Source organism: Babylonia areolata, chromosome 16, assembly GCF_041734735.1.
Source record: "Babylonia areolata isolate BAREFJ2019XMU chromosome 16, ASM4173473v1, whole genome shotgun sequence".
NCBI lineage: Eukaryota > Metazoa > Mollusca > Gastropoda > Neogastropoda > Buccinidae > Babylonia > Babylonia areolata.
In genome coordinates, this window is record NC_134891.1 from 19,008,796 (window position 1) to 19,022,310 (window position 13,515).

Below are 13,515 nucleotides of genomic sequence, written 5' to 3' on the forward strand. Positions count from 1 at the left end.
CATGCATATGCACATGCTTGAGCCTATTCATGTTACAAAAAAAGTGGGTGACTAAATATAAAAGTGTGTGTGGTGTATGTCATTCTCTTTGTGGGTAACATATGGACATGTGTGTGTGTGTCTGTGTCTGTGTGTGTGAGTGTGTGTATGTGTATGTATGTGAGCATGTCTGTATGTACGCATCACCAATCTTCCATCTGATTTTTGAAGCCATGGTCATCTTCGAATCTGAAGGACGAACATAATCATCCTCATGTATGTATGCATGGATGGATGGATGGATGTGAGTGTGTGCAGGCACACAAACATCTGTTCATGTATGCACAAGTGAATACTTTCGAACATTTCTGAACATGCTTAAAATCTAAGTGGCCATGACTTCTGAGTGTGTTACGCGAACCTTTCTGATCAGAAACCCTCAGCACAGATGGCGCAATTGCAAGAATGAAAGAACAACAAGGATCCCACATTCAGCGGATCAGTCACGTAATTAACCCCTTGACTGCTAAACCTTGGTGAAGTAAAATCAGCGAGGCATGAGATTTTACCACATTTCCTACTGTTTTGTGAACTGTTCTCTTCCTCTTCATCTTCTTCGTTCGTGTGTATGCTCTTGTTTCCATAACCCACCGAACGCTGACATAGATTACAGGATATTTGATCTTCTGCTTGCGTATACAAACGTATACAGTTCAGGCACAAGCAGGTCTGCACATATGTTGACCTGGGAAATCGGAAAACTCTCCAACCTTTACCCATCAGGCGCCGTTATTGAGATTCCAAACCCGGGACCCTCAGATTGAAAGTTCAACACTTTAACCACTTGATGGTATTGATGACGGGAGCAACCAAGAGGTTAAAGCGTTGGACTGTCAATCTGAGGGTCCCGGGTTCGAATCACGGTGACGGCGCCTGGTGGGTAAAGGGTGGAGATTTTTCCGATCTCCCAGGTCAACATACGTGCAGACCTGCTAGTGCCTGAACCCCCTTCGTGAGTATATGCAAGCAGAAGATCAAATACGCACGTTAAAGATCCTGTAATCCATGTCAGCGTTCGGTGGGTTATGGAAACAAGAACATACTCAGCATGCTCACCCCCAAAAACGGAGTATGGCTGCCTACATGGCAGGGTAAAAACGGTCATACACATAAAAGCCCACTCATGTGCATACGAGTGAACGCAGAAGAAGAAGAAGAAAATGGTATTGATTCCGCTGTCCGAAAGTAATGAGACCACAAAAGGAATAAGTGCAAATAAAGAATGGTGACTACTGACACCTTGACCTGTAATCTCAAATGCTAACTAACACATTCAGAGGACAGCTCTTCTCTGACGAAAAGTACTTGTTTGTCAGCAGCAGTCAAAGGATTAAACATGAGAAGGGAGAGAAGCCAGCTAAACAGGAGTCGGGTTTACCTCAGTTTTAACCTCCCCTTCATTAAATTGGTGTAGACGCGGAACAACCCTGGAAACCAGAAAACAAACAAAAAACCACACACACACACACACACACACACACACACACACACACAATGCAGCAACGATAGCCACCAAACATACAAAACTAAAAGTAACCTTTTTTTTCACTTGCATAATTGCTTTCAATGTGAAAAAAAAAAAAATCCTGTTTAAAAACAACAACAAATTACCCCCCTTTTAATGTCAAAAATTCCCACCACCCATCTCTTTATCTTGCCACAGCAGTCAATATGTCTATTTTGTGTAAGCTTTTTCCCCTTTCTGTTCTCTCTCTCATGTACCACTGAAACACACCCACCCTCTCCCCCTCTCTTACAATTACACACACACACAGTTCATACACATACAAACGTACAAACACACATAATTATTCACACACACACACACACACACACACGCAAACGCACACACACTCTCACACAGAGTTCACACACCGGCACACACTGCACGACCAAACACTAGGCACACATCTGACACAAGTCCACAAACAAACACACCGAAGACGCCACCCACACAGCCACACAAGCTCCACTCACTCACACAACAAAACCTCAGATTCTGAGATTCAACACATACCATTGCTGAGCACATGGATACACATCCAGAAATAGCCTTCCGATGAGAACTGTAAAAAAAAAAAAGGAAAAAAAGAAAGTTATTTGTATTTGTATTTCTTTTTATCACAACAGATTTCTCTGTGTGAAATTCAGGCTGCTCTCCCCAGGGAGAGCGTGTCGCTACACTACAGCGCCACCCATTTTTTGTATTTTTTCCTGCGTGCAGTTTTATTTGTTTTTTCTTATCCCAGTGAATTTTTTCTGCAGAATTTTGCCAGGAACAACCCTTGTTCCACAGTTTAAAATCCCAAGGCTCTGGTTTACTAACAATCTGCGTAATATAATAGATTTAAATATAACTGATAAGTTCAGTGAAACAAAAAAACAAAAAACAAACTGTTTAACATGTGGATAAAAAGGAAGAGTAGCTGTTCTTAAGTCAATTATCTTGTCAAAATTAATTTACTTATGGATTATGCTTCCAAATCCACCAGATAACAGTATTCAAGAATTGCAAAAAAATGTGCTTTAATTTTGTATGGGATAAAAAGAAGAACAAAGTTAAAAGATCAGTGGTAGTGCACAGTGTACAAAACGGGGGTATAAATATTCCACATATTCTATCATTCATAAAATCTTTAAAACTCACATGGCTGAAAAAATGCTACAATATGTCGTATCGTCCAAAATGGAAAACTATATTATCAAAAGAATGTCCAGAAGTTGAAATGTTACAAGCATATGGCCCAATAGTTCTTTCAGTTGGAGGATGTATAATAAACCCCTTTTGGAAAGATGTGTTTCGTAGCTACACAGAATTTTATGACAAAACTGATATACATGTTAAGCAAGATATCCTGATGGAACCTTTGTTTTTTAATAACAAATTCAAGATTGATGGTAAAATCTTGTATTTTGAAGACTGGGTCAGAAAAGATGTTTATTATGTGAAAGGCACTGTGAAAGGGAATGGACGTTTTTTCGATATTCAAGAATTCCAAGATAAAATTGAAAATCGAGTCCCAATGTTAGAATACTCCGGTTGTGTTAATTCAGTTAAAAGTTTTTTAAGAGAAAAGAACATAACATTTGAAAACAATGATCACAATGGAATCAGCTTTAATAAAGCATACACTGCAATGATAAAGGCCCCAAGAGGAACGAAATGTTTCTACGAAATAATAATTGGAAAACCAGAAAAGCCAAATGCCTGTAAAAATTGGGACTTGATTTTTGAAAACAAGCTTGACTGGAAAAAACATATGGTGAAATAAGGTTAAAATGGTTCCAGATGAAAATTAATTATCATATTCTTGTGACAAATTCGGTTTTGATGAAGATGGGAATACTCCCACATAACATGTGTAATTTTTGTAAGGAAGAAAGAGATACAATTCAGCATTATATTTATGGGAATGTAACCATGTACAACATTTTTGGAAGGAGTTTGGGAGATATTTAAAAGAAAAGTGTTTACATTGTGATAGACTTAACCTGAATGACACACTGGTGCTTTCTGGACATAACAAAATGAAAACTGATGAATGTTTCTCATATATTTTATTGGTAGCTAAATTCTATGTATACAAATGTAGAATCAACAAAGTAAAACCAACATTACAAATGTTCAAAAAAGACCTCAAACAGACATATGAAGTAGACAAGTATGCCTTCAACATAACTATGGAATATAACAAGTTTGTAGAAAAATGGGCACTTTATAACTGTTTGATACAAGATTAAGCTATACAATGCTACCATGGAATTTTGCCATTGAACATATATTGTTTTACTGTTATAGATTTGTCAGTACTTAGAACTTAATTATATGCTTACCCTATACTTTCTAATGCACAAAACATATAAATTCTGGATCTGTAAACCTTTGTCTGAATAAAAAATGTTAAAAAAAAATCAAATGGAAAGAAAGTTTCCTTAAAACAAAACAAAGATATCAATTTAAAATGGCTTCAGATTAGAATAATCCATAGGATTTTGGCAACAAATGTAGTCCTTAAAGAAATGGGAATAATGAATGACAATAACTATAATTTTTGTAATAATGAAAAAGACAGTATTCGTGACATCTTTTGGAAATGCCAAGTTACACAGTGTTTTAGGAAACATATTCAACGTATTCAGACTATGTTTAATGAAACTTGTGAATTAACATCAAATCTGAGATTAACTGAAAACCTGGTTTTGTTTGGATGCAGTGGGAACATCAAAACTGATGTGGTATTTGATTTTATTATTCTGGTAGCTACATCCTACATTTATAAGGGTAAACGGGATAACAGTCAGCCTGACTTGAATAGATTTAGAACAATACTTACCTATAGATACAAAATAGAAAAGCACATAGCAAGTATAAATTTTAGACTAAATGAATTCTCTGCCAACTGGTGTTATTACAAAAACCTGTTCACTGAAAACCCCTGACACCATTTCCTTTTTCTTTTTGGATACTTTTTTTTTATTAAGCAAAAAGAAGCAGTGCCCAACAAATGATATGTATTTGCACTATTGTTGTTTCATGATAACTTGACACAATTAATTAGTTAAAAGAAGAATTCTGTTTACTATTATCAGAAAACATTCACGCAATGGGGCAGATGTAGCTCTATGATGTCTCCTGTGAACTATGTTATCTGACTGTCAAATGTGTGCAGCTAGCTGGGAATCAAGGTGTCACATTGTAAGAGGATTTTTGTTGTTGTTTTTTTCCTTCTGTGTGTGTGTGTGTGTGTGTGAAAATACCCTTGCTAATTATTACCATGCTTGAGTAATATGCAACTTGTCACAGGAAAATTATCATGGTGATGATGTTGATGAGAAAATATAACCTTCATTGCAAGGGGGGGGGGGGGGGGGGGGGGGAAACAAACCCATACATGTACACATTACATTACACATCACGTAACACTGTAAGCAGACTTCGAACCCCAGTCCCTGAACTTACCAGGTTGGTGAGGGCCCGGGACCCCAAGCAGAGGGACACTAGGAACAGTATCATGCCCGGCACCCAGGGAGCGAGGCTGCGTCTGCAACCAGCAGAAGAGAAGGGTATATATACGTATCTATAAAAACTCATGTGACATCTCTCTCTCACTCTTTCTCTTTCTCTCTTTCGATCTCTCTCACCCTCTCTCTCCTTGTACACACACACACACACACACACACACACATATATATATATATATATATATATATATATATATATATATATATATATATATATATGCATACACACTGCATACAACATACATATCAATATAAACTACAACTGTTTACTCTGAATGTTTATTGCAACTGTTTACCTTTGAATATATTTGAACATGAACTGTAGCCATTTGCCTTTGAAGATAAAACTGTAGCCATTTGCCTTTGAATATGAACTGCAACTGTTTACCTTTGAAGATAAACTGCAACTGTTTTCCTTTGAATGTAAACTGCAACTGCTTACTTTTGAACACCTTTGAAAATAAACTGCAACTGTTTACCTTTGAATATAAACTGCAACAGTTTACTTTTGAACACCTTTGATTTTAAACTGTGACTGTTTACCTTTGAATATGTTTGAAATAAACTGTAACGGTTTACCTTCGAACACCTTTGAATACAAACTGCAACTGCTTACCTCTGAACACCTGTGAATATGAAATGCAATTGTTTACCTCTGAATACTTTTTGAATGTATACAGCTACCATTTACCTTTGAATATAAATTGCTACTGTTCACCTTTGAGGACTTTTGAACACTGAATATGAACTGAAACTGTACATTAGTCAGGTAATTTGCACTAAAATATCATATTTTCTGGACAAATGGATATCTGCACACACACAAAATCATACTAGAACAACCACAATAAAAAAAAAAATTGAAAAAGAGATAGATACACAATGCACTGTGACTTCTCCAAGTGATAATATGGATGTGAGGCCACGCCCCCTCAGTGTCCACCCCCCCCCCCTCCTCTTCACCCCTCTCACACGGTCACTTTATCCAGTTCTCATCAGACCGCGTTGGCTGAGTGTCAAGAAAATCGCTCACACTGTGTCCTGCTAATAATTTGGTCAGTCTGTCACCTGCTATGACTGTACAGACAGCATCACTCACTGATAATCGAATCTTGGCCACTCTCTTGATTGCTCCCTTTATTTTCTATCAAATCGTCCTATAAATGTTCATCACTGTCTTCTCCTTCGAATTTATGCTTCAATTCTTTCTAAGCAACAGCTAAAGAAAGTGATCTTGGTTGATTTAGTTCACCACAATCGCATGTCTTGAGCACGGCGTCAGTCCGATATTTTGTTGAGCGAGCGAAGAGAGGAGCCAAGCAAACACTGCGGCCAGTTACCCCAACCAAACCTTTCAAATAAAGGACTGCCTCATGATGTTCATGGTGTTTCTAGCTATGAATAGGATCTAGAAAGATTCCCCAAGCTAAAGCTACCAGCATTTTTTTGTCAACGAACTGAATGAATGCAAAGCAGGGAAAAGTCTGAATATTTCGATGACGAGTTATCTCGTCACTGTGGCAGTGAAGCATACATGCTTGCCATGACCAGTTATCTCGTCATATAGGCAGCCTAGGGGTTAATGGAGTGATGGCCTAGAGGTAACGCGTCCGCCTAGGAAGCAAGAGAATCTGAGCGTGCTGGTTCAAATCACGGCTCAGCCGCCGATATTTTCTCCCCCTCCACTAGACCTTGAGTGGTGGTCTGGACGCTAGTCATTCGGATGAGACGACAAACTGAGGTCCCGTGTGCAGCACGCACTTAGCGCACATGAAAGAACCCACGGCAACAAAAGGGTTGTTCCTGGCAAAATTCTGTAGAAAAATCCACGTCAATAGGAAAAACAAATAAAACTGCACGCAGGAAAAATACAAAAAAAAAAAGGGTGGCGCTGTAGTATAGCGACGTGCTCTCCCTGGGGAGAGCAGCCCGAATTTCACACAGAGAAATCTGTTGTGATAAAAAAGAAATACAAAATACAAACAAAATATAAACTTAAAATAAAGTGCCAAACAAAACCTGACTAATCTTGACACCTGGCTGTCCGCCCCTTCAGCAATGGGTCCATGTGCCCTGACACCATGGGAGACTTCAGTACACATGCACCCACCAGGGTTTGCCATCTGAAAGCAAAAACATACCACAGAGTACTGTTATGCAGGCAACACTGAACTTAAAATAATATATATATATGTGTGTGTGTGTGTGTGTGTGTGTGTGTGTGTGTGTGTGTGAACCAAGAAAAGGGAAGGGAAAAAATGCTCTCCCTTGACTTGTATGGTGCTGTATTGTTTTTCACAGCATTGTATTGTACTTTACAGCACTGTACTGTACTGTATTACATTGCAACACACACACACACACACACACACACACACACACACACACTGAACAACAAACAACAGCAACAAGTAAATACAACAAACTACTCACCCTTGGAAAATTGTTGGGTAGGTAAAGCGCAGAACTGACAGAACATACTGCACATTAGATAAAAAAATTTAAAAAAACTAAAACAAAACAAAACTGATGAACCCTTTTACAGTTGCAGATGGAGAGATGGAGTCTGCACAAGTGGGTAAAGGTGATAAAGTACATGAAATTAAAAACAGAATAACCCTTTCATAGTTTCAATGCAGACATATTTTGCTAAACTGTATGCCGAGAAAATTTCCAGAAAAAAATGGAAAGAAAAAACTAATCTCAGTTGTCATATCTTCCAAGTATTGAAGATGAAAGACAAATAAAAGTGCACAGACACTCAGATAGACATACAGATAGACTGATACATCAGACAGATATAGGCAGACTGATACATATATATATATATATATATATATATATATATATATATATATATATATATATATATATATATATATATATCATAATGCCGCATTCCTATTATCAAGTCTCAGGAATACCCAAATTCAGTGGACGCAGCTTATATAATGATAATAATAATGATAATAATATCTTATTTTTATATAGCGCTATAATACAAGCATAAGCAAGCTCTAAGCGCTTTACAATCCAGTACCTAAAGTGAAACAAGAAAGCATATAAAAAGTAGTAGAAACATAAAACAGGATCACTGATATTATTTTTTAAAAAAACAAAAAAAAACACAATGCATAAAACTCACAATGTAACATACTATCAATACAACAACTGTTACACTTCAAGTCCAATACTCACACTAACACACATGCACTGACACACACATGATTAAACGGCTGAGATGACAGCAATTTTCACTTAAAATACATACATGTAAAAAGGAACATGATTGTAATCTGCAAGCTACAGATTTTGTAAAAATTGTGAAATAAAATTTTGGATAGAAAAGGTAAAAGGGGTAAAAATCTGGTCATTCTCCCTTTCGAACCACACCACCACCATCCATCTACCCACCCCAATTCTCTCCACTCTCCCATCACACACACTCACTAGTTGTGTAAAAACCCATACTTTGGCGGCTGCTGTTTAAAAGACACGTCTAGAGCAGACGCTCAACGTGGACACAAAATCAATAACATTACGTTAACATGATTGAATCATTGATGACGATGTATAGTCTGACAGTGACGACAACTGTGCAACCGATTCAACAACTGTTCGCAGAAACTTTACGGTTCAAATGTATTTTCGAGATAATGTTGCAATACAGCAAAACCTAGAGTCTTCGGTGGCAATGTAAACTTGAGTTAACTGGGAGAAACTCTGATTGACGAATACATTGACAACACACACTCACGCTGGCAACCATTATTGCGCTGGCGTCAACATTGAAGTTAGAGTGAACGCCCCTGGTCTCTTTCGCTTTCTCTCTTGCCATGTCTTGCACGACGTGGTTAATATTGATCCATGTTTTACTCATTCTATGAATATTTTCCTGTGAAGAAACGGTTGCACTATATTCTCATGTCTTAGTATTACCATGCTTATGTCTTTATGTAGTATGGTGTAGAGCATGCTTATGACTTTATGTATTATAGTGTCAGTTGTGCATGCTACGACTTATACTATAATGTGTAGTATTGTGTTGTGTGGACCCTGTTTCAGGGCGAGGACTGGCTGAAAAAAAAAAAAAACAAAACAAAAAAAAAACACGCCAGCGCTTATCTATTATTATGGAAAATAAAGAAATTTGTCTTGTCTTGTCTCCTATCTCTCTCTGTCTCTCTCTCTCCAGTTCAATCTCACTCTATTTCTCTCTGCCTCCCTCTCTCCGTATCCTGACCTGTCTCTGTCTGTCTCAGTGTTTGTCTCTCCCTCACTCTCCCTCTTCCCTCCCCACCTCCCCCCCCCCCCCTTTCTCCCTGAATTACATGCTGCAGTGTAAATTTAATTTTATATCAATCACCATTCTTAGTTATGATTATATGTCACACACACACACACACACACACACACACACACACACACACACACACACACACACACACATACCACACACACACACACACACACACACACACACACACACACACACACACACACACACACGAGATAAGCTGGTTGTTGTTGTTTTGTTTTCGTGTGCAGTCAGAACTGAGTCGACTTTTTTTCTTTTCTTTTTTTTTTCTTTTTTGTTTGGTTTTGTTAGTTTGTTTGTTTGTTGTTGTTTTTTGTGTCTGTTTTTTTCCCCAATGACTTGTCCGGGCTGTTGGCCAAGTAACTGGCAAGAATCCAGGCCGGGTAGTGTAGCAGTCTTTTCTCACCCGGGTTGGTGTACACTGGCTCAGTGGGATTATGTTCTGCTACATGAATATAAAGCGAACTTTGAATCGTTGTGGGCTGCGAGTAATGCTTATACTTGCATTCTGCTTTGTTGGCAATTTACTTTCTGGTTTTTGGAAACAGTTTGGAGTTAGTAGAACTGTGATGTTGTATCACAAGAACATTAAGACACTTTTGGCTGATGTGGTATTGCACAGTTAATGTAGCTGGAATGTGTTGATGCAGATACCATGACTTGTGAGAGAGCGTAGCCAGCGCGTGTGTGGCTTAATTGTATTTGAGTCTAGTGACTGAAGGAAAAGTGGTTAAAATACACAATGTAGCCAATACTTGACTAATTGGAGTACTGGTTTGGGGTATTTGGGTACCTCCTCTCTCCCGACCCCCCCCCCCCGACCCCCCGCACCCCCCCCCCTCCCACACACACACACACACACACACACTCCCCACACCCGGCCCCTCTCCTTTCCTGTTAAGCTACAGGTTGGTATTATGGTCTGATGCTTGGATATCATGTTTGGGTTTACATGTTGTGCATCTTGGCTTACATAAATGATAATGTTCAGTAACATGTCAGTGGTGTGTCAATTGTTGACATACTGTGGGAACAATGTAAGCATTTAGTCACAAAGAAACACAGAGATTATGTGTGTGTGTGTAGTATCTGTGTAGAATGTTTTGGTTAGCTACTCTTGGAGTTATTCTGAGGTTTCATCAACCTGTTTTGTATGTTAGGTGGTGATGGTTATATTCAAGGTGAACAAATCTACAGGCTAACTGTATGTTCATGTGTTTCCGTGTGCATGTGCACCTGGGTGATAATGCAACATGGGGAACATGTGTGACTTGTTGATAGTTGTGATTACCATGTGCTGTAGTCATATGTTATATGCCAGTGAGGTAACCCATAGCTGTATGTGTACAATAAGATTTGAGACCACTGAGAGGCAGTCCTGTGTTGGTGCACACAGGCTGCGATTTATTTGCCAAATTACTTGGCAACTATATGATTTCCATGTAATAATTTTACCACTGCAGTGAGATACTTCGAAGAGACAAAGTACAGATTTGTTCAGTCTTAATGGAAACAGTTATTATTGTATGGTGGTTTGACAGGAGTTAAACACTGGGAGTTACAGTATCTGTCAGTCATATATATTTGGTGCACATTATACCACTGATTGTTGATGGTAAGCTGAATCAGAAGCTTGTTTTACATTTTTACATAGATCTCTTTGAGAAGAGTGTGTACAGCTGGACATTGTGTGTCAGAATGGAGAAAGGTTATCTGTGGAGTTGTTTACTTGTTCAGACAACATAATGATATGTTTCTGTTTCATCAATGCAATGATGTCTAGCATATGATTTGGTATTGATTTAACCTGGGTTTTGATATTGTGTGTGTTTCAGGTGTGCTGTTTAAAGTTAGAGAAAAAAAAACCCACCTCAATTCATCTTACTAAAAGAGCCTGCTGTGTAACGTGGAGAGAGTGGATTGTGCACCTATCCTCTACCTGTTATCCTACCCCTTCCTTCTTTCCTTCCTCTCCTTCTACCCCAACACCCAAACCACCTTCAACACCTGTACAATGTGACGGTGTAACTCAGGTGTCAATGGCGCGCTCATGTGTGTGTGTGTGTGTGTGTGTGTCAGTGATCCGGCGAGTTCGTTTGTTGCTGCGCAATTCACCCGAGTTCCTGTCCAGAAAACCGCTTATTCGTAAACAACGGCCTTGGCCTTCCATGACGCAGTTGAACAGGTCGGCCTGACATGAACAGAATAATGAGAAGGGCAGAAGTGATAAAGCATATAGAAAAGTCTGTACAGAGGAAACAGTGGAGGGGGGTGGGGGGTGGGTTAGGGGCGGGGAGAGGGGAAAGGCTCAGTTAGCGACTGTGCTCGTTGAATGGTTTTACCCACAGTCTATTGGGTAACAGAGACAAACATGTAGGCTTATGTGCGTGTTTGTGTGTGTGTGTGTGTGGAAGAGGAGGGGGAATTTTGTTTAATGTCCCGTCACACATATCGGTGATTTAAAACATTTTGTTAAAGTATTCATGAATACATTTGAGTATTATCGGTTAGAAGGGGTGGGAGATGTGAACGAATGGAGGTTTGTGGGAAACTGGGCAAATGAGGGTGAAATGAGGGTGAAATTTGAAAAAAAAAAAAATCTAATTACAATTACAGGAAATTACTTAAAAGAGAAATTGTTAAACTGACAAGCAAAACAACTGATAATGAATGCAAAAAGTCAAAAACATTAACGTTCTCAGTCACTTGTGAAGACACACTTTCGTGTACATAAGGCTTCATCAAGCTACAGTCAAAAATTATATGCTGATGTCAGGTTACCAAAGCATATGCATTGACATGTCTGCGTGTGTGTGTGTGTGTGTGTGTGTGTGCGCGCGCGCGCGCGAACCCGTTTGTCGTTGCTTGTCCTGCGGTCTTATGACCCACAGAACTACTCAGATGTGAACACCGTCGATCTTGGCTTTCCACTGACACGGCGACAATCGGTGTCAGGTTCATTTCTGGGGAGGGAAGCCACACACCTTTCTGGGAACAATGACTGTCAGTCTTTGTGTGGGAGGAGGGGGGTGCACAGGGCAAGGGATGGGGCAGGGAAGGGGCGTTGTTCATGACACTGAAAGGTGTGGAACATTCATGGTACTGAAAGAAATGAAAGACTTGTGTACTACATGTGATTTGAATGATCTTGGTGATGCGTTCCATTATGTATTTCGATGATCTTTTTTTTTTTTTTTCATCCATCATAGAAAGCATTTGTTGAAACTCGAACGCTTTGAAGTTCTCGCAATTGTTTATGACAAAAAAAATAATGCAAAAAAAAAAAAAATAAATAAATAAATAAAAATCATCTTTATTGAAACTGTCTAAATTCATCAAAATTATCTTGCAACATTTTTGTAATATTACCATTCCACTATACACTCTAGGGTAGTTACTGTTTGTGCAATTTGCGTTACGTGAAGTCAGATGCTCTGTGTTCAGATAATAGGCCTAATCTAAGCATTATTTCATTCACTTAATTACAAGTCCGTCATGTTCTGTGTAACTATTGCCACACACATTCTAGCCATGTATTGTTTGCTTTTTGATCATTTTGTTTTTTCCATGTGCCCCCATGGGATTTTTTTTTCTTTTCTTTTAAAAAAAAAAAAAAATCTTAAATCTATAATTATGTCTTCTGCAGTCACATAATATAGAAGTTTGTGTACTTTACAAGAAAATATTATTATAATCGAAAGGTGCATCACACACACACACACACACACACACACACACACACACACACACACACACAAACTCACACACACACATGCGCGAGCGTGATAAAACGCACAAAAAGCAAAAAGTTCAAAATCATGCTGTTTTATTATAGACGAAAGATACAGAGTGCTGTAATAGTTACACACTGATGTCCAAGTCCATTTTCGATTTTACTTTCATTGTTTGGATGGTGAGAGAGAGAGACAGACAGACACAGAGAGAGACAGAGGGAGAGACAGACAGACACACACAGAGAGAAAGCAAAATCGAAATAGAAACATTACTGTTTCATTCCCACTGTGTGGATGGAGTAGGATGGAAGAAGAGGAATATACAGAGAGAGGGAGAGGGGTGGAGGGAGGGAGGGAGAGACAGACAGAGAAAGCAAAAAAGAGCGAGAGAAAGAGAGCGAG

General features: G+C 38.8%; 1 long non-coding RNA gene across 1 annotated transcript; it reads right to left on the reverse strand.

Annotated features, from left to right (window-relative positions):
* Positions 1-1,413: 1,413 nt before the first annotated feature.
* Positions 1,414-7,192, reverse strand: LOC143290995 (uncharacterized). Its single transcript, XR_013056463.1, has 4 exons — positions 7,081-7,192; positions 5,000-5,081; positions 2,057-2,105; positions 1,414-1,466 (listed from the first exon to the last, which is right to left on the reverse strand). It is a non-coding gene; the product is annotated as an uncharacterized LOC143290995 (long non-coding RNA).
* Positions 7,193-13,515: the final 6,323 nt, after the last annotated feature.